General features: G+C 39.5%; 1 protein-coding gene across 1 annotated transcript in view; it reads left to right on the plus strand.

Moving 5' to 3' along the window:
• PRRG1 (proline rich and Gla domain 1) overlaps positions 1 to 26831 on the plus strand; it is a 306130-nt gene that overhangs the window by 36578 nt on the left and 242721 nt on the right. The gene's annotated exons all lie outside the window — the stretch shown is intronic.

Below are 26831 nucleotides of genomic sequence, written 5' to 3' on the forward strand. Positions count from 1 at the left end.
AGCAGGCCTGACACTAGTATCCTTAGAAAGGCCTGCTTGTAAACTTGGCCCTTAGCTGGTATCTGGGAGTTGGAGTTTCAGGAGAGTTCTTTTTTTTTTTTCTTTACCAGATATTAAGATTTATTATAAGCTTATTGTAATTATGGGCAGTGCGGTACTGATGTTGGGTTAGAATACTCAGGTGGGAAAAGGAATGGCTATTCCTTAGGATAATAAATGGTGCTGGGATGACTGGCTACCCATAGACAAGTAAAGGAATTGTCTATATCATTCCATACCTAAATAAAAATCCTATGTGGATTAAAGACCAAATTGTAAAAGGTAAAACTTTTGATCATTTGAAGACAATGTAGTACACAATCTTTATAATGCGGGACAGAAAAATATTATAAATCAAGGCCCACAAAGTGCATACCATGAAAGAAAAAAATGACATATTCAGCTCTATTAAAATTAATAATGACTGTTTATAAAAATATACCTTAAAGACAGTGACCAGATAAGCCACAAATGAGGAAAAACATTTTCCACACAAATAACCCAGAAAGGATTGGTTTACAGAATAGGTAAAAAATCTGAAAAGGCTATATGATAAACACATAATACAACATGATAGAAAATTAGGCAACAGATAGGAACCATATTTTTCAGGGAGGTACTTTGAGACTTGAGTCCCTAGGAACTGGCTTCTCTGTCCTTTGACATGTCACCAATCATTCTTTGAGAATTTATTAATGCCACGATAAGATGTTCTAAGCTCATTTTCACTTTCTCTTTCGCAGTTTTAGAATTAGCCATTTCTCCAAGGAACCCTGATTCCTTTAAGGGAGAATAGTATTTGGAAAGCAAGATTTGCATGCTGGGTTACTATTGTGGTGTTGCTGCTCCAGTTCCTTCTGTTTGGACAGAGGGAGGGGACATTTGTACACACACACATAGACACACACACGCATATACACCTACACATTTACATCTTTGCTTATACCCATGTATATCTACAATACTGAAAACCATTACATCACACTGACACCTCCAATTTCAATCCAACACTACAACGTTCATCTCATTTTGTCCTTGGATCTCATTATTGTTAATCCTTTTACTTATTTCATGATTTCCTTACATGCACCAATTTCCCTTTGCCACCACCAGGCTCTGCCTTACAACTACTTCCTTACCCCACTTTGGACTATAGGGCTGCTGCACCTAGATGCCACCATGTGGACTCCCTCTTCATCCTGCCCAGTCTCTGACACCGTGACCCAGGCCGCCCTCATGTATGGACACCCTGTTCACCCTGCTCAGTCTCTAGCACTCATGGAAGACCTTCCTCCTATGCAGATGTTTATCTTACCTCACTCTGGGCCACCATTGCTTTCCCTATCCTGGTGCAAATGCCTGCCCTGCTTGTCTCTACCTAATGGCTTTATGTCTGAGTTGTTCTGGAAAACAAGGGGAAAGGAAGAGGAAAAGAAATGCTACTTCTAGATCTCTATGGTTTCATTTTTTATAATCTTTTTAATCCATGAAAATATGTTATAATTTAAAGGTAATTTTAATTCTATCAATTAATTACTTACTAAATAATTCTTTATATTCCCATATAAATATCTTTGTGATTAAGAGACAACAGTGGAATGAATAAAAATTTTTGTTTTTTAAGCAAGTGGTAGAAACACAACCCTAGGAGCAAGAAAGCCAGTTTGTTTGAAATTGAATCTACAACTGAAAGAAGAAAAGTAAAGTTGAATTTTAACAACACTGAATATTCCTTTTAAGAAGATAGTATGTAACATTTAGTTTGGAAAGTTTTAAAATTTAAATAAAGAAAGCTACTCAGTAAAATGTGAAATCTTTAGGATGAACAAATGTAATCTAATCATGTTTGGGCTCTGTGACTGAAATATGTTAGTTGATCCTGAAGGATTGTTCTCTAATACATATCTGTTTCCATCTAGAAAAATAACCAAAAAAGCCTTTTCTTACCTTTGGTCCCATTTCTTTGAATTATGTCAAGTAAAATTAAACATTGAAAACTAAAAACTATCCAAGGAAAGCATGGATTGATATGAGCATATTTATTGTTATGAGTATTGTGTAAGAAAACCATCTACTGAGTTTTTAGTATAGATTATGCTTTTCCATATATCACTTAATTCTTAGTAGATACTGTTACTGCCTCAGTCTTGCCTTGAGCCAGAATCAGGAGAGTTCTTTTTTTTTTAATTTTTTATTTTTTATTTTATTTATTTTTTGAAAGAGACAGAGTGAGCAGGGGAGGAACAGAGAGAGAGGGAGAGAGAGAATCCCAAGCGGGCTCCACGCTGTCAGCACAGAGCCCTATGCGGGGCTCAGACTCGTGAATCATGAGATCATGACCTGAGCTAAAATCAAGAGTCAGTCACTTAACCAACTGAGCCATCCAGGCGCCCCCAGAATCAGGAGAGTTCTTAATATTCTCTAATTTATAGGAGTATTTACTGTACCTAGACTCTTTGCACAATGTGTTTTATTCTGAGCACCTCCCTTTCTTTTGGAAGTCTGGACTTTCACTACTTGACAGGCAGAGGGTGCCTTTGTGACCAGCCTCCAGTAAAAACCCTAAAATGAGTCTGGAAGGGCTTCCCTGGGCAGAAACATCGCACGCATGTTGCTGCATTTCCCTTGCTGGGGGAAGAGGATGCTCTGTGTGAGCGCTCGGGGGAAGCAGAGAGCATAAGAACGCTGGCACATGGATTCCTCCAGTGTCCACCTGTGTCTTTTCCTTTAAGTTCTGGCCCTGTATCCTTACTGCACTGCTGTGATAAGTCCTAGTCCTGAGTACAACTATATACTGAGTTCTATGAATTCTTTTATGTGAGTCCTTGCAGTGAACCTCTGAAATTAGTGGTGATATTGAGGATCCCTGACAGTCCTGACTTTGAACTACCTGCAGATCTAAATTGCCTGATTTCAACCATCAAACACAGAAAGGGCAGAGAAAGGGAGAGCTTCAAGGATGGATATGACAGTTGCATCTTTGAAGCTTAGTCTGTGTCTTCATTTGTGTGTTGTGACTAATAATGACATTGAATGTTTCCTCATGATATCTGCCATCTAATGAGGCAGTACTTCTTAAATGGGTTCTGATAGCTGTCATCACACAATACCCTCCTTGAAAAAAATAACCCCAAAGTCAATTTTTTGGGGAGTTTTCAATAAAATGGACTCCACTTTGACATTTACAGTACCTCATAGCACAGTCCATAACTGACAGACTTCAAGGAAGATGGAACTCCTCTTGTCTTTCTATGAACTGTTTCTAATGTGAAAAAGAAATGTAGACAATAATATAAAAATCACCCATCTATCCCCTACCCAGATGCATTTACTGTTAACATTTTATCATGCTTGCTTCAGTACATTTTCTTTTTTAAAGAAATTAAATATTTTTGGGTCAGAAGCTTCTTTTGCCTGCCTCCTCAATGGCATTCTCTAAGCTGCTCTTCCTAAGAGGTAATCATTACCCTAAAGTGTAGTTTTTATTTCCTGTCTGTGCTTTCATACTTTTTCCATGTGTGTAGCTGGTGTTTTTGGAGTGTGTTTAATATTTACAGAAGTAGTTTTGATATTATTTTGCACACCTAGCTTTTGGTGCACATATCCTGTAGATATGTGTAGATATGTGTAGCCCTTGCCTAAATATCTTGACTCATTTATACAAAGTAATTTTATACCTGTTTCACCATCTATTTCTTTATTGATTTCTACTGTTTTGTTTGGGGTATTGTTTGTTATTGTTATTGTCATTATATTTGGCTATTACAGAAATTTTTTGCCATATGTATCCTTGTAGGAAGTTCTTTGTGTCGATATGCACTTAGGAATTTCTCTTAGCTAGATAACTACCAGTTGAATTGCCATCTTGTAGAGAATGTACATCTTCTGAAATGTGGGAGAAGGGAAATACTGAGCTCCAGCTTACTCTAGAGGTTCTGTCCCACCTAAGGGGATAGAAAAAACTGAGAAACACTTGTGAAGTTTACAGTCCAGAGGCATGGTCTCACTGAAAGATTGAGACCGAATCATAGGACTAAAGAATGTTTCCCCTTTCCCCACCCCTTACCATTGTATTACTAAAGGCCTATTTGTAGCAGTTCCTTTTACCCAGTACATCATGTCAGGCAATCAAGAAAAAATTACACAGCATGCTAAAAGACCAAAAAAAACACAATTTGAAGAGACAGAGCAAGCATCAGAACCAGTCGTGGCAGGTGAGTTGGAATGATCAGACAAGGAATTTAACATGACCAGATTAATATGCTAAGGGCTCTAATGGATAAAGTAGACAGTATGCAACAACAGATTGGTAATGTAAGCAGAGAGATGAAATCTTAAGAAAGGACCAAAAAGTAATGGTAGCAATAAAAACACTGTAGTAGAAATGAAGAATTCCTTTCGAAGCTTTATTACTAGACTGAACATTGCAGAAAAAAGAAAGAATCTGAAAGCAAAGAGAACAAAGCCTGAAAAAAAAAAAAACAGAACAGAATATCCAAGGACTGTAGGGCAATTATAAAAGTTGTAACATATATATATATATATATATATATATATATGTGTGTGTGTGTGTGTGTGTGTATGTGTGTGTATATATATATATATATAATAGGAATACAATTCCTATATATAATAGGAATACAATATATATACATATATATACATATATATATACATATATATATATATATATATAATAGGAATACAAGAAGAGGAAGAAAGAAATGAGCTAAAGAAATATTTGAAGCAATAATGACTGAAAATTTGCCCTATATTAAAGTCAGACACTATGGGGCGCCTGGGTGGCTTGGTTAAGCGTCCGACTTCAGCTCAGGTCACGATCTCGCGGTCCGTGAGTTCGAGCCCCGCGTCGGGCTCTGGGCTGATGGCTCAGAGCCTGGAGCCTGCTTCCGATTCTGTGTCTCCCTCTCTCTCTGCCCCTCCCCCGTTCATGCTCTGTCTCTCTCTGTCTCAAAAATAAACAAACGTTAAAAAAATAATAAAAAAAATAAAGTCAGACACTAAACCACAGATCCAGAAAGCTCAGAAAACTCTAAGCAACTTAATGTCAAGAAAAAGTATACCTAGGCAGATCATTTTCAAATTACAGAAAATCCAAGGTGAAAAAAAAATCCTGAGGGGCACCTGGGTGGCTCAGTCGCTTGAGCATCGAACTCTTGATCTCAGCTCAGGTCATGATCTCACGGTTCATGAGATCAAGCCCTGCATGGAGCTCTGTGTTGACAGGGCAGAGCCTGCTAGGGAGTCTCTCTCTTTCTCTCTCTTTCTGCCTCTACCCCACTTGCATGCTCTCTCTCTCAAAATACATATTTTTTAAAAAGTCCTAAAAAAAGCCAAAGGAAAATAGTTCCCTACCTATAGAGGACCAAAGATAATAATTACATCCAACTTCTCAGAAACCATGCAAGGAAGAAGAAAGTGTAGAGAAATAAAGTGTTGAAAGAGAAAAAAACCTACAAACATGGAATTCTGTACCCTCCTTCCAAAGCAAGAAGAAATAAGGACTTTCTTAGACAAAAATTGAGGGAATTTGTTGCCGGTAGACCTGCCTTTCAAAAAATAGTAAAAGAAATTCTTTAGTAAGAAAGAAAATAATACAGGTTCGAAACTTAGATCTATATAAAGGAAGAGCATTGAAGAAGGAATAAGGGAAAGTAATATAAAAACTTTTTTTTAATTTAACATTTATTCATTTTTGAGAGACAGAGACAACATGAGTGGGGAAGGGGCACAGAGAAAGGGAGACACAGAATCTGAAACAGGCTCCAGGCTCCAAGCTGTGGGCCCAGAGCCTGACTTGGGGCTCAAACTCATGAACTAAGAGATCATGGCCTCAGCCAAAGTCCAATGCTTAATCAGCTGAGGCACCCAAGTGCCCCAAAACTTTTTTGATTCTTAATTAATTTAATAGATAAGTTTGTTTAAAATAATAGCAACAATGTATTCAATTGTGGATGGTTATACACACACACACACACACACACACACACACGTCAACCAATATTTACATGTTTATGTATGTTTATATACAAATGAAATCAATGACATCAAAGATATAAAGGACAGGAAGAAAGAAATAAGATTATTTTGTTATAAGATATACTCCCCATAAAGTGGTATATATAGTGTTATTTGAATGATGACTTGGGGAAGTGATGTTACCAAGACAGTGGAGTAGAAGACCCCAGTCTCTCTCCTCTCACAAAGATCAGCAATTATATAGCTATCCATGAAAAAAAAAAGTAGCTCTGGGAGAGCTCAGAGATCTACAAGAGGACATATATAAAAAACTTAAGAAGAGGCGCCTGGGTGGCTCAGTTGGTTAGGTGACTGGCTTCGGCTCAGGTCATGATCTCGCAGTTTGTGAGTTCAAGCCCCACGTTGGACTCTGTGCTGACAGCTCAGAGCCTGGAGCCTGCTTCAGATTCTGTGTCTGCCCCTGTCTCTACCCCTCCCCTGCTCATGCTCTGTATCTCTCTGTCTAATAAATAAACGTTAAAAAAAAAAAAAAAACAACTTAACAAAATCAGGAAAATAATGCAAAACCAAAATGAGAAGTTTCACTAAAAGAGAAAATATAAAGAAGAAACAGAAATTTGGGGGCTGAAGAATACAATAACTGAACTCAAGAATTTACCAGAGAGCTTCAACATTAGACTTCACTAAACAGAAGAATCAGTGAACTCAAAAACAGAAGGTTTGAGGGGCACATGGGTGGCTCAGTCCATTAAGCATCCAACTTCAGCTCAAGTCATGATCTCACGGTTTGACTTGTGCTGACAGCTCAGAGCCTTGAGTCTGCTTTGGATTCTGTGTCTCCTTCTCTCTCTGCCCCTCCCCCAACTCATGCCCTGTCTCTCTCTCTCTCTCTCTCTCTCAAAAATAAACATTAAAATTTTTTTTAGAAAAAGAATGTTTGAAATTATACACTCAGAAAAGCTCAAGGAAAAGACAATAAAAAGAAATGAAGAAAGCTTACAGGACTTATAGGATACCATTAAGAGAAACAAAGAAATTCCAGGAGGAGAAGAGGAGAAAGGAGCAAAAAACTTATTTAAAGAAATAATAGCTGAGAACTTTCCAAACTAGGGAGAGATTTAGATATCCAATTTCATGCAGCTAATAGGTCATCCCCAAAATTTCAATCTAAAATTATTTTTTCTAAGAAATATTATAATACAGTTATCTAAAATCAAAGGCAAAAGAGAATTTTTACAGCAACAAGAGAAAAAAAGTTTTTTTCATATGAGGGAACCACTCATAAAGCTATCAGCAGATTTTTCATCAGAAATCTTTCAGGCCAAGAGACAATGGGCAATACATTCAAAGTGCTGAAAGAAAAAAATATCCAACCAGGAATACTTAACATGGCAAAGTGGTCCTTCAGTAATGAAGATGAGATAAAGACTTTCCAAAACAAACAAAACCTGAGGGGTTATCACCAATCAGCCTGCCTTTACAAGAAAGGCTAAAAGGAGTTTTTTAAGCTGATATTAAAGGACGCTAATTAGTTACATGAAAATGTATGAAAATGCACAACACACTGGTAAAAGTAATCATATAGCAGATTCTGAATACTCTGTGTAATATTATGGTGTGTTAACCACACCACATGAGTCTTATACCTTCACATAAATTCAGGGAGAAGGGTCTGAATAGACATTTTTCCAAAGAAGACATGCAAATGGCCAACAGGCACATGAAAAGATGCTCAGCATCGCTAAGCATTAGGAAAACGCAAATCAAAACCACAAGGAAATATCACTTCACACCTGTTAGAATGGCTGTTATCAAAAGGACAAAAAAAAAAAACAAAAAACAAGTGTTGGTAGCTCAGAGCCTGGAGCCTGCTTCAGATTCTGTGTCTCCCCCTCTTTCTGCTTCTCCCCCACTCACACTCTCTCTGTCTCTCTCTCAAAAATAAATAAACATTAAAAAAAAAAGCATTGGTAGGAATATAAACTGATCCAGCCACTGTGGAAAACAGTATGGAATTTACTTTAACATTTAAAACTATTGTATGATCCAGCATGTTGCTATTATTTATGATAGCCAAGACATGGAAGTAACCTAAGTGTCTATTAATGGATGAGTGGATAAAGAAAATGTGGTATAAAGACATACCTCAGAGATATTATAGATTCAGTTCCAGACCACTACAATAAAGCAAATGCTGCAATAAATTGAATTGAATGAATTTTTTGGTTTCTCAGTGATATAAAAGTTTGTTTACATTATACTGCAGCCTATAAAGTGTGCAGTAGCATTATATCAAAAAAAATGATGTATATACCTTAATTTAAAAATACTTTATTGCTAAAACATGCTAACCATCATCTGAGCTTTCAGTGAGTTGTAATCTTCTTGCTGGTGGAGGGTCCTGCCTTCTATGTTGATGGCTGCCAACTGATCAGGGTGGTGGTTGCTAAAGTTTGGGGTGGCTGTGGCAATTTAAAAAAATAAGACAACAGTGAAGTGTGCCACATCTTCCTTTTATGAATGATTTCTCTGTAGCATGTGATGCTATTTGATAGCATTTTTCCCACAGTAGAACTTAAAATAGAGTCAGTCCTCTGAAACCCTGCCTCTGTTTTATCAACTAAGTCTATATAATATTCTAAATCCTTTTTTTTTAATTTCAACAATCTTCACAGCATCTTCCTCAGAATTTGATTCTGTCTCAAGAAACCACTATGCCCATCCATAAGAAGCAACTTCTCATCCATTAAAGTTTCATCATGACATTGTAGCAATCCAGACCCATCTTCACACTCCACTTCTAATTCTAGTTCTTTTGCTGTTTCCACATCTGCAGTTACTTCCTCCACTGAAGTCTTGAATCCCTCAAAGTCATCTGTGAGGTTTAGAATCAACTTCTTCCAAACTCCTGTGAGTGTTGACATTTTGACCTCTTCCTATGAATCACAACTGTCATTAATGGCATCTAGAATGGTAAATTCTTTACAAAAAATTTACTTAGCTAAGATCCATCAGAGGAATAATAATCTATGGCAGGTAGTAGCCTTACAAAATGTATTTCTTAAATAATAAGGCTTGAAAGCCACAATTACTCCTTGATCCATGGGCTGCAGAATGGGTGTTGTGTGAGCAGGCATGAGAACAACATTAATCTTTATTTAAATATTTATTTTATTTTGGGCGAGAGCACAAGGAGGGGAGGTGCAGTGAGAGGGGGTCAGAGGATCTGAAGCCGGTTCTGCACTGACAGGCCGACAGGAGTGAGCCCGATGTGGGGCTTGAACTCATGAACCACAAGATCGTGATCTGAGCTGAAGTCGGATGCTCAACCGACCGAGCCAGTCAGGTGCCTCTGAGAACATTAATGTTGTTGTGCATCTCCATTAGAGTTCTTGGGTGACCAAGTGCATTATCAATGAGAAGTAATACATTGAAAGGAATCTTTTTTCTGAGCAGTCGGTCTCAGCAGCGGGCTTATTCAGTAAACCGCATTGTAAACAGATGTGCTATTATCTGGGCTTTGTTCTATTTATAGAGCACAGGCAGAGTAGATTTAGCCTAATTCTTAAGGGCCCTAGGATTTTTGGAAATGGTAAATGAGCATTGGCTTCAATATAGCCACCAGCTGCATTAGCCCATAACAAGACAGCCTGTCTTTTAAAGCTTTTAAGCCAGGCATTGACTTTTCCTGTCTAGGTATGAAAGTCCCAGATGGCATCTTCTTCCAATACAAGGTTATTTTTTATACATTGAAAATCTTTTGTTTAGTACAGCCACCTTTACTAATTATTTTAATTAGATCTTCTGGATTACTCGCTGTAGCCTCTGCATCAGCACTTGCACTTTTATTCTATGGAGATGGCTTCTTTCCTTAAACTTCAGGAACCAACCTCTGCTAGCTTCCAACATTTCTTCTATACCTTCCTCACCTCTCTCATTCTTCATAGAACTGAAGAGAATTAGATCCTTGCTCTGGATTAGGCTGGCTATAGGGAATGTTATGGCTGGTTTGATCTCCTATCCACACCACTAAAACTTTCTCCATATTATCAAGAAGGCTCTTTGGCTTTCTTATCATTCATGTGTTCACCCTAAGAGCACTTTTAATTTTTCAAGAACTTTCCTCTGCATTCACAACTTGGCTGTTTGGCACAAAAGGCCTAGCTTTTGGCCTATCTTGGCTTTTGGCAGGCTTTCCTCACTAAACTTAATCATTTCTAGCTTTTGGTTTAAGGTAAGAGATATATAACTTTTCCTTCGCTTGAACACTTCGACGCCATTGTAGGGTTATTAATTAGCCCAATTTCTTTTTTTTTCTTCCAAGATTTTATTTAAATTCCGGTTAGTACAGTGTAATATTAGTTTCAGGTGTACAATTTAGTGATTCAACACTTCCATACATCACCTGGTGCCCATCACAACACGTGCCCTCCTTAATCCTCATCACCTATTTAACCCCACCCCTCCATCCACCTCCCCTCTGGTAACCATCAGTCTGTTCTCTATAGTTAAGAGTCTGTTTCTTGGTTTTCCTATTTTTCCCGCACGTTCGTTTGTTTTGTTACTTAAATTCCACATAGGGGTGAAATTGTATAGTATTTGTCTTTCTCTGGCTGATTTATTTTGCTTTACATAATACCCTCTAGTTCCATCCACGTCGTTGCAAATGGCAAGATTTCATTCTTTTTTATTATTGGCCCAATTTCAATACTGTTGTGTCTTAGGGAATAGGGAGGCCAAGGAGAAGGAGAAAGATAGAACTGCCAGTCAGTGAAGCAGTCAGAACATACATTGATTAAGTTCACCATCGTGTATGGTTCATGGTGCCCCCAAACAGTTATGACAGTAACATCAAAGATCACTGATCACAGATCACCACAACAAATACAACCATAATGAACAAGTCTTTGAAATATTGCAAGAATTACCACATTGTGACACAGAGACACAAAGTGAGCAAATGCTATTGGAAATGGTGCCAATAGACTTGCTTCATGCAGGATTGCCACAAACTTTCACTTGTAAAAAACACAATATCTGCAAAGCAATATTCACAAAAAACAAGGTATGTCTGTATTTATATTTATATTTTTATATTTATATTTATTCAGTTATTGTAAGGTTTCGCTCATGAAATTATGTAGACTGGCAAGTCCCAAGGTCTGCAGTCAGCGACCTGGAGACCCAAGGAAAGCCCATGATGTGGTTCCAGCTAGAGGGCCAGTAGGTTTAATGCTGAGGAAGAGCCAAAGCTTCAGTTTGAATTCAAAAGCAAAAAAAAAAAAAAAAAAAAAAAAAAATTCACCCTTATTCGAAGTAGGGTCAGCCCTTTTGTTCTATTCAGGCCTTCAATTGATTGGATGAAGCTCATCCACACTGGGGCCAGGTGGGGCTGTGGTGGGGTTGGGGGGAAATCTGCTTTACTTAGTCCATTCAAATGTTAACTTATCCAGAAACACCCTCACAAACACACTCAGAATGTTTGATCAAATACCTGGGTATTCCTTTGCCCCATCAAGCTGACACAAAATTAACCATTATGTAAGTCCTTTGTCCTACATATGAATTATAAGTATTCTTTTCCAGTTTGCAACTTGTCTTTTAGGTTTTAATCTTAATGAAATCCATTTGATCAACTTGTTCTTTTATCGTTTGTGGGTTTTATGTCCTATGAAAGAAATTTTTGTCTACTCCAAGTTTGCAAAAAGATTTTCTGCTATGCTTTCTTCTAGAAGTTTTATAGCTTATATTTTATGATTAGTTTTACAATCTATGTTTAGTTAATTCTTATACTATGAGTTAAGGGTATAGGTTCATCTTTATTGATATTGATAACCAATTGTTCTAGAACTTCTGATGAAAAGATTATCCTTTCCCCACGGAATTACCATTGAAACCTAAGTAACCATATATATATGGGGGTCTAGTCTGTTCCATTCATCTAAATGTATATTCTTACACCACCAAATACCACAATATTTTGATTACTGTTGTTTTCATGTTGCTTTCATGCCAGTCTTAAAGTAAAGCCGTATGGGATTTCCATCTTTGCTTTTTTTTTTTCCTTTTTACAAAATTGTTTTGGAGACATTTGGATTTCCATATAAATATTAGAATTAGGTTATCAATTTCTATGGAGAGTCCTGCTGAGATTTTGACTGAAACTATGTTGAATATATAGACACATTTAGGAAAGGTTGGCATTTAAATAATATTTAGTCTTCCAATCTGTTTATGGTATATTTCTTCATCTTTTTAGTTTTCTTTAATTCACTAAGCAGAGTTTTATAAATTTTAGTATATACAACTCACATATACTTTGTACAATTTATCCCAAGTTATTTCATGGTTTTATACAAATTTAGGTGACAACGTTTTCAATTTTTTATTTTCCAATTGTTCATTGTTTACTAGTATAGAATACAATTGATTTTTGTATATTGATCTTGTATACTGAAACCTTTTATTGTTTGTAAATGTAGTTTTAGTAGCTTTTAGAACTAATTCCTTGGAGTTATACATAAATCATGTTGTCTGTCAATAAAGAGAGTTGTACTTCTTTCTTTCCAATCTAGATGCCTTTTTGCCCTTTCTCTTACTTTATTTAGCTGGCTAGTATCTCCCGAAAATATTTATTTGAAGTGATAAAAACAGACTTGCTTTCCTTATTTCTGGTCTTAGGGGGAAAGTGCCCAGTATTTTACCATTAAAAATAATGTTTGCTGGAGAGCTCTTTATCAAATTTATGGTGTTGCCTTGTATTTTCTGTTTGCTGAAAGTTTTTATAATAATGTACATTAAATTATGTGAAATGCTTTTTATGCATCTATTGAGATGGTCTCATTTTTTCTGCATTATTCTGTTATTATCTTGAATTAAACTGATTGATTATTAAATGTTATGTCAATCAATCCTTCATTCCTGCATTAAACCCTAAATGTTCATGATGTATTATTCTTTGTTATATATTGATAGATTTTGATTTGCAGTGTTTTAAGGATGTTTCCATGAATGTCCATGAGGGATATTTTTCTGTAGTATTTTTCCTCCCCATAATGACTTTGCTTGGTTTTAGTACTATGGTAATGCTAGACTCATAAAGTGGGTCGTGAAATGTTTCCATTTCCTATATTTTCTGAAAGGTTTTGTATAGGATTATTATTACTCATTTCTTTTAAAATTTTTTTTTTTTTTACATTTACGTATTTTTGAAAGACAGAAAGAGAGCACAAGTTGGGGAGGGGCAGAGAGAGAAGGAGACACGGAATCCAAAGCAGGCTCCAGGCTCTGAGCTGTCAGCTCCATGCGGGGCTCAAACTCACAAACCGTGAGATCATGAGCTGAGTCAAAATTGGATGCTTAACCGACTGAGCCACCCAGGTACCCCATTACTTATTATTTCAATGCGTGATAGAATTCATCAGTGAAGAAAATTGCCCTTGGCATTTTCTTTATGGAAAGGTATTTAAATAACTTTCATCAATATACATGTGTTCAGATTTTGCATTTCTTCTTGTGTCAGTATGAGTAATTTTGTCTTTTAAGGAATTTTCCATTTCATCTAAATTTATAAAATATATTGGTTTTCAGTGTAAAAGTCTTGTACTCCTTGGTTGAATTCATTTCTAAGTATTTTATTCTTTCTGGTGCTATTAGTAGAATTGTTTTCTTAATTTCCTTTTCAGATTATTTATTGCTCAGATATGGAATAAACTGCTTTTTGTGTATTGATGATGTACTCTGCAACTTTGCTAAAATTTGTTTATTCTAATTTTTTGTTGGTGGTGGTTATTTAGGATTGTCTTTATATAAGATTATGCCATCCGTGAATAGAGATAGTTTTACTCCTTCCATTTCACTTAGGATGTCTTTTATGTCTTTTTTTGCCTAAGTTCTGTGGCTAGAACTTCCAGTAAAATGGTTAATGGAAATGACAAAAACAGACATCTTTTTTTTTTCCTGACCTTAGAGGGAAAGCTTTTAGTGTTTCATCATTGAGTATGATGTTAACTTTGGGTTTGTCATATGCCCTTTAACATGTGGATGTTTCCTTCTATTTGTAGTCAATTTAGTGTTGTAATAATAAAAGGGTATTGATTTTTGTCAAATACTTTTTCTGTTTCAATTGAGCTGATTTTTTTATTCCCTAAACATTCTGTTAATATGATTTAATTGATTTTTGTATGTTGAACCAACCTTGCATTCCTAGAAAAAACCCTACATGACCCATGATGTGTAATCCTTTTAATATGCTCCTGAATTCAGTTCTTGAGATTTTTACATCTATATTCATAAGCGATATCGTTCTGTAGTTTTCTTTTGATGTCATTGTCTGGCTTTGGTATCAGGTAATACTAGCCTCATAGAATGAGTTAGGAAGTGTTCTTTCTTCTATTTTTTGCAAAACTTTGGAAGGATCAGTATTATTTCTTCTTTCAATGTTTGGTAGTGAAGCCATCTGGTCCTAGACATTTTGGTGAAAGATTATTTATTATGGATTCAATATTTTTACCTGTTATAGGTCTTTTCAGGTTATCTGTTTCTTCTTGATAAAGTTCTGGTAGTATGTGTGTTTCTAGGAATTTGTCTGTTTCATCTAGGTTATCAAATTTGTTGACATACAATTGTTCATTGCATTCTTTTAACATACTTTATATTTCTGCAAAGCCTATAGTAATGTCCTCATATTCATTCCAGATTTTAGTTTTTTGTTTCTTCTCTCTTTTTTCTTTGTCTAAATAAAAAGGCTGTTACTGTTTAAAGAAATAAATTGGGTTCATTGATTTTTCTCTTTTGTTTTTCTATTGTCTATTTCATACATCTCTACTCTTTATTATTTTTAAGAATAATCTTTATTATTTCCTTCCTTGTGATACTTACTTTTTGTAGTTTTATTTTTCTAGTTTTTAAGGTGTAAAATAAGTTCGAGAGCTTTCTTCTTTATAAATGTAGGCTCTTATACCTATAAATTTCCCTCTAAGCATTGCTTTAGCAGCATCTCATACATTCAAAGTAATACTGATAAAGGAAGACTTACTTCTGCCATTTTTCTATTTTTTTCTCTATATCTTTCATATTTTTGTTCCTCAGTTCCTTCACTATGAATTTCTTCTATGTTTAATTGATTTTTTGTAGTGAACTATTATGATTCCCTCTCATTTAGTTTTCTATATATATTACTTATTTTCTTCCTGGAAACCCTACAGGTTGCAGTTAATATCCTCAACTTAGAACAATCTATTTTGAATTCATAACAACTTAGCTTCAATAGTATACAAAATCTATAACCATGCAGCACCATATTTCCCCTTTTATATTGTTATTCTCACAAATTATATTCATACATATTGTGTAACCATTTCATATGGTCATAATTAATTTTTGTGCATTTTCTTTTAAACCCTATAAGATAAAAGGAGTTATAAACCAAAAATACAATAATACTGTCTTTCATATGTAGTTACTTTTACTGGTGTTCTTTATTTCTTCACACGGCTTCTACTTACTGTCTATAAATTAACCCATGAAAATATTATTAACTCCACTAGTGATTAGGGAAATTCAAATCAAAATCACAGTGAGGTGCCACTCACGCCCACTAGGATGGCTATAATTAAAAATAAAAAGGCATTTTCATGTATTACATCTTTTTGTAGAGAAATTGGGCCCTCACATATTGCTGATGGAAATATAAAATGATGCAGACACTTCAGAAAACAGATTAGCAGTGTCTTATGAAGTTGAATATGTGCTTACCACATGCCACAGCAATATCACCCCTGAAGTATCTGCCCAGGAGAAACGAAAACATTCTTTTAAATTTATATGTTCACAGCAGCAATAATCCAAACAACCTAAAAATAGAAATAACTCCAATGTCGGTCAGCTGGTAAATAAACAGAAGTGGTATATTCATACAGTAGAATATTATTCAACAATAAATAAAAGGATGAAGTGCCAATATATGTTGCAACATGGATGAACCTCAAAATCATTGTGCCCAGTGAAAGAAACCAGGCAAAAAAAGAATACATATTGTATACTTCCATTTATATTAAATGTCTGGGAAAGGCAAATTTATAGATCAGTGTTTGCCAGGGGCTGGGGGTGGTTTTGCAGAGTGACTGTAATGAGGCTCAGGGTAGTGATGAATTGTTCTAAAATTAGATTATGGTGATGGTTGCACAAGTCTGTACATATATTAAAATAATCAAATTGGGTGATATCAAGGTCACTGGCAGAGTAGGGAACTCCAAGGGTTTATCTCTCTACACAAACACCCATTGGATGGAAACATTTGAGAGCCTGGGGACAGTGACAGAATGAATGATTCATCATAAATCTCTTCATATGTTTTGATTTCTGAATCTTGCAAATGTATTACTTCTTCTAAAATTTAATGCAAACAAAGTAATTTTTTCAGGGAAGTCAGAAAGTACTGGTGACTCTTTCAAGAAACCTGACTGTGACCTAAAAGTAGAGAGTGCAGCCAATTTGTGATACATATGAGGATAGGGACCTGTGCATTTAGTGAACACCAAGCGTAAAATAAGCCATTCAGGGCTGGGTGCAACAGAGACTGGGACTCTGGGACTGAACATCTGGAAGGGATGTGTAAACACCACCCATAAACCTGTCATTTTTTAATAAGACAGGGATAAAGAGATTTATCTCAGAGTACTACTGCTTAAATGAAATCACCTATGTAATGTGGATCACATAGCTCAAGGAATTGAGATGACAGCAGAGCAAAAAATATGCAGAGTTTATCTCCTTTTGAAACCAGATGATTCTAGCCCAATCACTTATCAGCTATGCTATCTCAGAAAATGACATGACTCAGAACCCAATTTCTCATAGGTAAAGTAGGGAGGATCCATACTACACAAGGTTGATGTGACAACACAGTCTGAAAAGCATGTGAAATAGCACCTCACATATAGCATGCACTTATATCACAGGTTATTCAAAAAAGGAGAAAAACTGATGGATTTAACTTTGAGACTAAAAATTGCCTTCTCTTTGTAGTCCTCTTATATATGTTAGATTAACCATATGTAACAGAATATCAACATACACACATGCACGCGCACACACACACACACACACACACACACCTATAAGATCTGAGACAAATCAGAAAGAGAAGAGGTCCTCAAAGCAGGCAGAGGAGGAAATAAAGTAAAAAGACTAAATTTGACTAAGCAGAGTAAAGGGTCAATAGCATTTCCTGTAAAGTGAGCTCAAAGAACCATAATCCTGATTTTTGAGGAAGTGTTGAAGCATAGCCATGGGGAAATGTGGAGTGTATTTCTTGCTTACCTAAACTTGTTTATATCTTACTAAATGCTTCAAAGCCATCTGCTGGCTTTAAAAAACTACCCATGTGTCTTTGAATGTAAGATACAAAGTCTATAAATTTTTATCTTTATAGCCCACACATGGCAAAGAAGAAACAAAATATTTTGAGTATTTTTCTCAGGTGGATAAGTATTAGGGGTTACATGGTTGATTATTTCATCTGGTTAAGTAGAGAATGGACTAAGAAAGAGAGTTTTGAAAGAGGAACATAAAGAAATCATACAAATACATGTCTATTATTTCCTTTGGAAATTTTGTTTAACTGGGACATAATTTCTTTTTACACATAGCCATGAAGATTAAAAAAAAAAAAAAAAGGCTAAATCTTTACCACATCCTAATGGGAGAAACCAGAGGCCACAATGAGATCAGGAACAGACTGATTTGAGGATACACAGGGAGTGCACATAAGTGGCCATTACAGTCTGGTGTCTGAGACACTAAGTCTAAAGTTCTCTTTTGTCTAGCAAAAGAGCGGATGCAGGATTAAAACGAGAGATGGCTAATGTCCTGGAAAAAGAAAAGAGCCCCGAATAAGGGTCCTTGCCCCATATTTATTCAGATCAGAAGGCTTGCAAACATGATGGGAGTGTACAAAGAGACAAAGGAACTAGGAACATTAACTTGTGGATGTGAGGGGGGAAAAGAGGGTTTTGAAGATATACAGTGTTTGGGGTTTGGGTTAATATAAAACAAAATCCTGGTGCTGGGCAGATGGGTAGATGGTTGTTAACAGCAGACAGGAGGCACTGTGCCTGTTTATCTTTGCTAGCCTAGGGGATGAGACAGATAGGGGGGAAAACCTCAGGGTTAATAAGGCACCTTTTCTTTTGTTAACCATCTCCGCTCTGGGCTGCTTTGCCTGCAACGCAGTGGTCCATAGTCTAATTCACCAATTTACCTGCCCTGACCCTATTCTCCTATGAAAGCAGCTTTCTGCTATAGTACTAAATTTGGGGTGCTTTCACTCTGAATATCTAATCTTGTTATTCCTATGTGTTGGGCACCTTTGTGCCATTTCTATTTCAGGCCTTTGCCTCTCTCTATTTGGGGGGCTCAGCACTCCCTCCCTATTTTGTGGTGCCTTTGCACCTCCCTATTCCTGGCACCTTTGTGCCTTAAGAAATAACAGCTTTGTTTTAACACTATAGGTTAAGAGATAACAGCCTTATCCTATCAATCAAGGGATGGATTAGCACTTGATCGGATTGGGGCAAGGGCCTGTTTGAACTGTTTCCACCTGGGAACTACTCCTTTGTTCTGTTCCCAGGTGATAATAAGACGATGTGGTCGGCTATAAAAACTCTGTACCCCGGCTGTTCCGAGACCGCACCCTGGTCAAGAATGTCTGTCCCGATTGATCGGTTTGCTTTGCCTCTCATTGCAATAAACTTTGTTGTGACTGTCACTGGTGCCCGTAGCATTGTTTCAGGAGTCGTGTGGATGCAACATTTGGTGTATGGGCCAGGAAAGTTAAAGGTCTGAAACAGGGCCCTTTCCTCGGGTTGCTCTACCGACCCGTGGAAGGAGGCTCGGGATTGGGAGAGGTAAGGATTGGGGTGCGCCATTTGAATGACTCAAGAAGGGTCTGCCGGACGCGGCTATAGACCCAGAGTTAGGGTTCATACCAGGATGCCGGTGGATCCCATTTGGTTTGGTTTTTGTTAGAAAGGATCCTATTTTCATGTGGCTGCCGCGGCCTACTGGCCTCAAGATCTCGAACTTGTGTTCTCTTTGTGTCTTAATTACTTTCTTTCAATTGATTGTGCGTCCTTCTTGGTTTTGTCTTAATTGTTTTCATTCTGTTGACTGTGCGTCCTTCTCGGTTTTGCCTATCTTTGTCATGGGTCAAAATCAGAGTACCCCCACCCCTCTGGGTCTCATACTAACCCATTTCCAGGACTATGGGAGAGCTGCCTCAATTCTCGGCTTCCATGTCAAGAAGCCAGTCCTTCGAACTCTGCGAGGTGGAATGGACCAGCTTTCAGGTTGAATGGCCTCGGCAGGGGTCCTTTGACCTTACTCTGTACATAAGGTTCATACTATTGTCTATTGTAGGCACAAAGATCAAATCCCATACATTGAGACATGGAGAACCTCCTCGAAAACCCTCCAGATTGGCTAAAACCTTTCCTTCCCCCTCACCTCCCTGAAGCATAGGTTTTGCCGCTTAAAGGCTATCCACTTGATAAGAATATTGATGGGACTAAGCAGCCGCCCCCTTTACCATCTGCACTGGAGGAAGAAGAAACTTGTAAATGGCCCTATAGTTCTCGCCCAGAGAATACGGGTCAGGATGCTTCAGACCAGGAGGCAAACCCAAGTCAGGACACTCCCCTGAGCCCGTTCACACCCAGTCAGGAATCTCCTTCCATCCCCCTCCCGCTGCCTTACCCCTTCGGCCACGGCCACCCCTGCAGGGTGATGTCTGACCCTTTATGATTTATGTACCCTTTTCCACTAGTGACCTTTATAATTGGAAGCTTCAAAACCCCCCGTTCTCAGGAAAACCCCAAGCATTAATTTCTCTCCTTGAAACTATATTTGTGACCCATCAGCCAACCTGGGATGACTGCCAGCAGCTCTTGCAGGTTCTCTTCACTACTGAGGAATGGGGTAAGATCTGTCACGAGGCCCGGAAATTGCTGATGGGGCCAAACGGGCATCCCACTGAGGATCCTGCCTTACTCAAGGAAGTCTTTCCTTCCTCGCACCCTGAAGATTGGGATCCAAACACTCCTCACGGTAGGTGATCATTGACCCTATTTCGCCAGACTCTACTGGGAGGTCTCCGAGTGGCCACCCACTGGCCCACAAACATGTCTAAGGTAACTGAAGTAGTTCAGGGGACCGAGGAGAGCCCCTCAGCCTTCTTAGAAAGGTTCATGGAAGCGTACTGTACCTTTACCCCTATTGACTCTGAGGCACCTGAAAATAGAAGGGCATTAAACCTGGCCTTTGTCTCACAGGCAGCCCCAGATATTCGGAAGAAATTGCAAAGATTAGATGGGTTTGAAGGGAAAAATTTATCTGAGCTAGTTGAAATAGCCCCAAAAGTTATTAATAATAGGAATTCTCAGGAAGAGAGACAGACAAAAAAATTGACTAGGGTGGTAGCAGCCGTCCTGGATGCCCACAAGGGATGGGGACCCCAAACGCCCAAAGAATTCTAGTCTGGGAAAAAGAAAAAAGACAAAAGGTTAGAGTGCCACTAGGAAAAAATTGCAAGCAAGAAGGGACACTGGAAAAAGGATTGCCCTAACTTAGCCCAGCGTAAAACTCATCCACCCCAGGCGTCTATAATGAAAGTTGATTCCGACTGACGGGGCTGTGGCTCGGTGGCCCCTTCTGAGCCATTGGTTACTGTTAATATAGGGGGCCAGCCTAAGACTTTCTTGGTGGATACTGGGGCAGCCTTTTTAGTTCTAAAACAAGATCCTGGCCCCACCAGGCGAGGAGCAACCCTGGTGCAAGGAGCGACTGCTTCCCAAACTTGTAAATGGAGCACTGAATGACGACAAGTAGATTTAGGCCGTGAAACTGTTACACATTCTTTCCTAATCATGCCTGAATGCCCCTACCCTGGATTACTGGGTAGAGACCTATTACATAAACTAACTGCTTCTTTGAGATTGACTGAAGGGGGTATGCATGTTAAAGTCGGCCAGGATGGCCCAACAATAGTAATGGTGACTGTGCCACTTGGGGAAGAGGGCCTACTTACCCTGGTGCCCAATGAAAATGTTCACACAGTCGATCCCCTCCTTAAAAGTCTCCAGGCAGACTTTCCCCAGGTATGGGCCGAGACCAATCTACCTGGAATAGCGATTCATCAAGCCCCAATAATTGTGGAACTTAAGGCATCCGCGCTTCCGGTAAGACTGAAACAATACCTATGTCCCAGGAGGCTAGGCGGGGAATCGCTGTTGACATCAAGCATTTGCACGACTCAGGCGTTCTGACCCCATGCAAGTCGCCATGGAATACTCTCCCTGTCCGAAAGTCTAACTCATCTGATTTTCAGCCAGTTCAAGACCTGAGAGCAGTAAACGCCAGAGTAATGGATATTCATCCCACTGTACCCAACCCGTATACTCTCCTTAGTCTGCTTCCCCCTTCTCAGGTGTATTATACAGTTCTGGACTTAAAAGATGCCTTCTTTGCCATCCCGCTAGCCCCACAGAGACAGCCACTGTTTGCATTTGAATGGACCGATCCTGAAGAGAGAAAAGCTGGACAGCTCACCTGGACGCGACTCCCCCAGGGATTCAAAAACTCCCCTACTCTTCTTAATGAAGCCCTGCACCAGGATTTAGAACCATTTCGAATCTCCAAACCGCAGGTATCTCTGTTGGAGTATGTTGATGATATCTTGCTGGCAGCCCCCTCTTATTCAGAATGCCTGAGTGCCACCAAGGAACTCCTGAGTCTTCTGCAAAAACTGGGATACCGAGTATCAGCCAATAAAGCACAGATCTGTCGCACTGCTGTCATTTATTTAGGTTACAGCATTAAAAAAGGTAAACGCTATCTCTGTGAACAAAGACTCAATATTCTTCAGCCTAAAACTCAAACAAGTTCGCGAGTTCCTGGGGGTAGCAGGCTACTGCAGACTATGGATATCTGGCTTTGCTGAACTGGCAGCCCCTTTGTATGCCACTCTCAAGGGGTCTCCGGAGTCCTTCACATGGGGGGAGACTCAAACTAAAGCCTTCCAAGCTTTACGAGAGGCTCTCATGACCCCACTGGCCATGGCCCTGCCAGATCCCACTAAGCCATTCTGTTTGTAGCCGAGAAAGGGGGGTAGTCAAGGGAGTTCTGACTCAGTGCCTGGGGCCTTGGCACTGACCAGTGGCCTATTTATCCAAAAGGCTAGACCCAGTTGCTTCTGGGTGGCCCACATGCGTTCGGCAGATTGCTGCCACCACGCTACTAGTCAAAGACGCAGATAAACTAACCCTGGGACAGATGTTGTCTGTTACAGGGCCCCATGAAGTGGAGGCCTTACTGCGGGCTCCCCCAGAATGGTGGCTATCAAATGCTCAGATTACTCAGTATCAGGCATTGCTGCTCCACCAGCCCCAGATACGTTTTTGTGCCCCCGCAGCCTTAAACCCAGCTACTTTGCTGCCCGAAGGACTAGGTCCCCCTCTACATTCTTGCCCAGAGACCTTAGCGACAGTTTCGTCCCTCCACTCCAATCTCACGGACATTCCCCTACAGGATCCTGATATCAACATGTTTTCAGATGGCAGTAGTTTTTGTTTCAAGGGCAAAGGTATGCTGGTGCTGCCGTTACGACAGACTGCGAGGTTCTATGGCAACATGACCCTTCCCCCGGGAACCTCAGCCCAGCGCGCAGAGCACATCGCACTAACTACAGCCCTCAAACTCAGTAAAAACAAGTCAGTTAATATTTATACGGACAGCCACTATGCCTTTGCAACTGCGCGTGTGCACGGGTCCATCTATCAAGAGCGTGGCCTCCTCACGGCGGAGGACAAGGACATCAAAAATAAAGCCGAAATTCTAGACCTTCTAACAGCCATCTGGGAACCTGCAAGTCTCGCGATCATTCACTGCCTGGGACATCAAAAAGGCAACTCCCTAGAGGCAGTCGGAAACCACCTGGCTGACACGGCAGCCCGGGAAGCTGCCCTAACTGAAAGTAAAAGTGCTTTGGCACTACCGATCTTGATGGATCCCCTGCTTCCACCGGAGCCCAATTGCACTCCTAAAGACTTGGAGTGGATTTGAAGAAAAGGAGGAAGTATGATACCAGAACGAAAGTGGTTTCAGGATCCTGAAGGAAAGATACTCTTACCCACGGCACTTGGGCGACGCATGGTGCATCTGCTCCATCAAGGGACTCATCTGGGAAAAACAAAGATGGCGAAATTGGTGTGGAAAAAGTTCAGGGCACAAGGGCTGGGAAAAGAGATTGAGGAGATGGTTGAAAGATGTGTAAGTTGCGCCCAAGTAAATCAGGGTGCAAATAAGGTTTCAGAAGCTAAAAGACACAGAGGAACTGAACCAGGCGGGTTTTGGGAAGTAGCTTTTACTGAAATTAAGCCAGGGAAATACAGATACAAATATCTGCTAATTTTTGTGGACACCTCTGGATGAGTTGAGGCATTCCCCACTAAATCAGAAACGGCTCCGGTGACAGTTAAAAAATTATTAAATGAACTAATTCCTGGATTCGGGCTGCCTCTGAGCATAGGATCGGAAAATGGCCCGGCCTTCACGGCACAGGTATCGCAGGGTCTAGCCAGAGCATTGAGAATAGATTGGAAATTACATTGCGCATATAGACCCCAGCGCTCGGGTCAAGTAGAAAGGATGAATCAGACGCTAAAGGAGACCTTAACCAAATTGTCCCTTGAGACTGGCGAAAATTGGGTTGATGTTCTGCCTTTTGCCCTTTTGCAAGCGTGTTGTACTCTATTTATCAAGGGATTGTCCCCTTATGAAATTTTATTTGGCAGACCTCCACCTATCTTGCCAAGGCTAGGAGAACGACATAAAGGAACAGCTAGAACAGGACCACTTGTTGGCTTCATTCATGGCCCTGCATCTTGTACAAAAGGAAATAACTAAGGCCTTGAAAGAAGCCTTCACCCATCTTCCTGTTCTTCCCCACCCCTTTCAACTAGGAGACTTAGTTTGGGTCAAGAGGCGAGTTTGTGAAATAAAAATTATGATGATTAGGTCCAACTATGTCCCCTTAGTTCCTAAAGATGAATCAAGGGATTGATTCACGGACAAGAAAAGGGGGAAATGTAAGGGTAGGGCTAACCTGTAGCCTTAAGAAATAACAGCTTTGTTTTAACACTATAGGTTAAGAGATAACAGCCTTATCCTATCAATCAAGGGATGGATTAGCACTTGATCGGATTGGGGCAAGGGCCTGTTTGAACTGTTTCCACCTGGGAACTATTCCTTTGTTCTGTTCCCAGGTGATAATAAGATGATGTGGTCGGCTATAAAAACTCTGTACCCCGGCTGTTCGAGACCGCACTCTGGTCAAGAGTGTCGGTCCCGATCGATCAGTTTGCCTTGCCTCTCATTGCAATAAACTTTGTTGTGACTGTCACTGGTGCCCGTAGCATTCTGTTTCAGGAGTCGTGTGGATGCAACACCTCCCTATTCTCAGGGTGTCTTTGCACCCCCCTATTCTTGGAGTGCCAATCTGGTTTACCCAAACTCGGGTGTGAGCATTTTGTTGACTTTGTATTTCTTTGTGCCTTGTTAACCCATTGGTGTAAGCCCAGGGGATTCCTAAGCTTAGACCCCACAGTTTGGAATAAGATAATGGTCAAGGTGGGGACAGCAGCTGTCTGGGTGTTCAAACACCTCAAATCCTTCTCTAAATGTTAGATCCCCTGGGCTTGGGGCTGGCTGTACCATACTGTCTCTACATTATTTCTGGTGAATTTACCCAGTCACAGTGCTTCCCATGTGTATATTTTTTTTAATTTTTTTAAAAGTTTATTTATTTTTGAGACAGAGACAGAGCATGAATGGGGGAGGGTCAGAGAGAGCCGGAGACACAGAATCCGAAACAGGCTCCAGGCTCTGAGCGGTCAGCACAGAGCCCGATGTGGGGCTCGAACTCACGGACTGCAAGATCATGACCTGAGCCGAAGTCGGACGCTTAACCGACTGAGCCACCCAGGCGCCCTCCATGTGTATATTTCTAAGCTTGACTTCACGTCTGAGCTCAGGTTTATTTTTTCCCAGCTACCGGCATAACAGTTCTGTTTGGATATCTAATAGGCATCTCAGTGAATTATATTTAAAACAGAAGAAAAAAAAGTAGGAATCTACCCAAAGGACATACGAGTGCTGATGCATAGGGGCACATGTACCCCCATGTTTATAGCAGCACTTTCAACAATAGCCAAATTATGGAAAGAGCCTAAATATCCATCAACTGATGGATGGATAAAGATGTGGTTTATATATACAATGGAATACTACTTGGCAATGAGAAAGAATGAAATCCTGCCATTTGCAGCAACATGGATGGAACTGGAGGGTATTATGCTAAGTGAAATAAGTCAGGCAGAGAAAGAGAGATACCATATGTTTTCACTCATATGTGGATCTTGAGAAACTTAACAGAAGACCATGGGAGAGGGGAAGGGAAAAAAAAGTTACAGAGAGGGAGGGAGGCAAACATAAGAGACTCTTAAGGACTGAGAACAAACTAAGGGTAGATGGGGGTAGGGGATAGGGGAAAGTGGGTGATGGGCATTGAGGGGGGCAGTTTTTGGGATGAGCACTGGGTGTTGTATGGAAACCAATTTGACAATAAATTATATTCTAAAAAAAATGGGCATCTCACATTTTACATGATATGCTTTCCCACCTTTCCATGTCAGATATGCCTCCAGCAAAAGTCCCCAAATTAATAAATAGCACTACTGTCTACCCAGGTGTTCAAGTCCAAATATCAGAATCTATGTTATTTTCCTCATTTCTCATTCTTCACCTTTGATCCATGAGCAGATCCTATTGATTTATCCAAATCCAACTAGAATTGGTCTCCATTTCATGAGCCTCTGCTCCAGTTCAGATACCAGTGTCTTTCGTTGGCCTGGCTGTAATATCTCCTGACTGGCCTCCCAGCTTCAACTCTCCCCCACATTCTTCAAAGCAGCCAGATCCACTGGCTTAACTTTCAAGGGGGTTTATTCTACTTCATATTCAATATCACAAATTTGAGCTTCAGTCTTGTCCAGGCATTCTTCAGCCCTTCTAATAAGGTAATTTTGATTTTTTTTTTGGGGGGGGGGTACCATGTTACTTTAATGGAAGGGTACAATTGAAGGAAAAAAATACATTTGGATGTTTTGTAAGGGCAATAAGCATGTCCAGTTTGGTAACCTACAAACTCACTCCCCTGTCTATGGGAAAGCCAGTCTAAGGCTCAGTTTATCACCGTTGCCCTGGGTAGGTTGTTGAAGAGATACTCTGCCACGCTGGCTTCTGGGGTCTCCACCTTTCTCCCCAGTTACTGTTAACAAATACTAGTGGCGCCTGGGTGGCTGAGTTGGTTAAGCGTCTGATTTCGACTCAGGTCATGACCTCACGGTTTGTGAGTTCCAGACCTGTGTCAGGCTCTGTGCTGACAGCTCAGAGCCTGGAGCCTGCTTAGGATTGTGTCTCCTCTCTCTGCCCCTCCCCAACTTGTGCTCTATGTCTCTCAAAAAATAAGTGTAAAAAAAATTTTTTTAAATGTTAACAAACATTAATATTTGCTTATATTAGTAAACTAAAGATTTTCTAGTAAAATTTAACAACCCTTTATTTTAATCCCTCCCCAATCCCATTCCCTCTGCTTTCTCCAGAGGCAACCCCAACTGTGACTGTCAGGTCATGTTTTTATACTTTTATCATGGCACAGGCTCCCATATTCACCAGGG

This window comes from Acinonyx jubatus, chromosome X (genome assembly GCF_027475565.1).
Source record: "Acinonyx jubatus isolate Ajub_Pintada_27869175 chromosome X, VMU_Ajub_asm_v1.0, whole genome shotgun sequence".
Classification (NCBI taxonomy): domain Eukaryota; kingdom Metazoa; phylum Chordata; class Mammalia; order Carnivora; family Felidae; genus Acinonyx; species Acinonyx jubatus.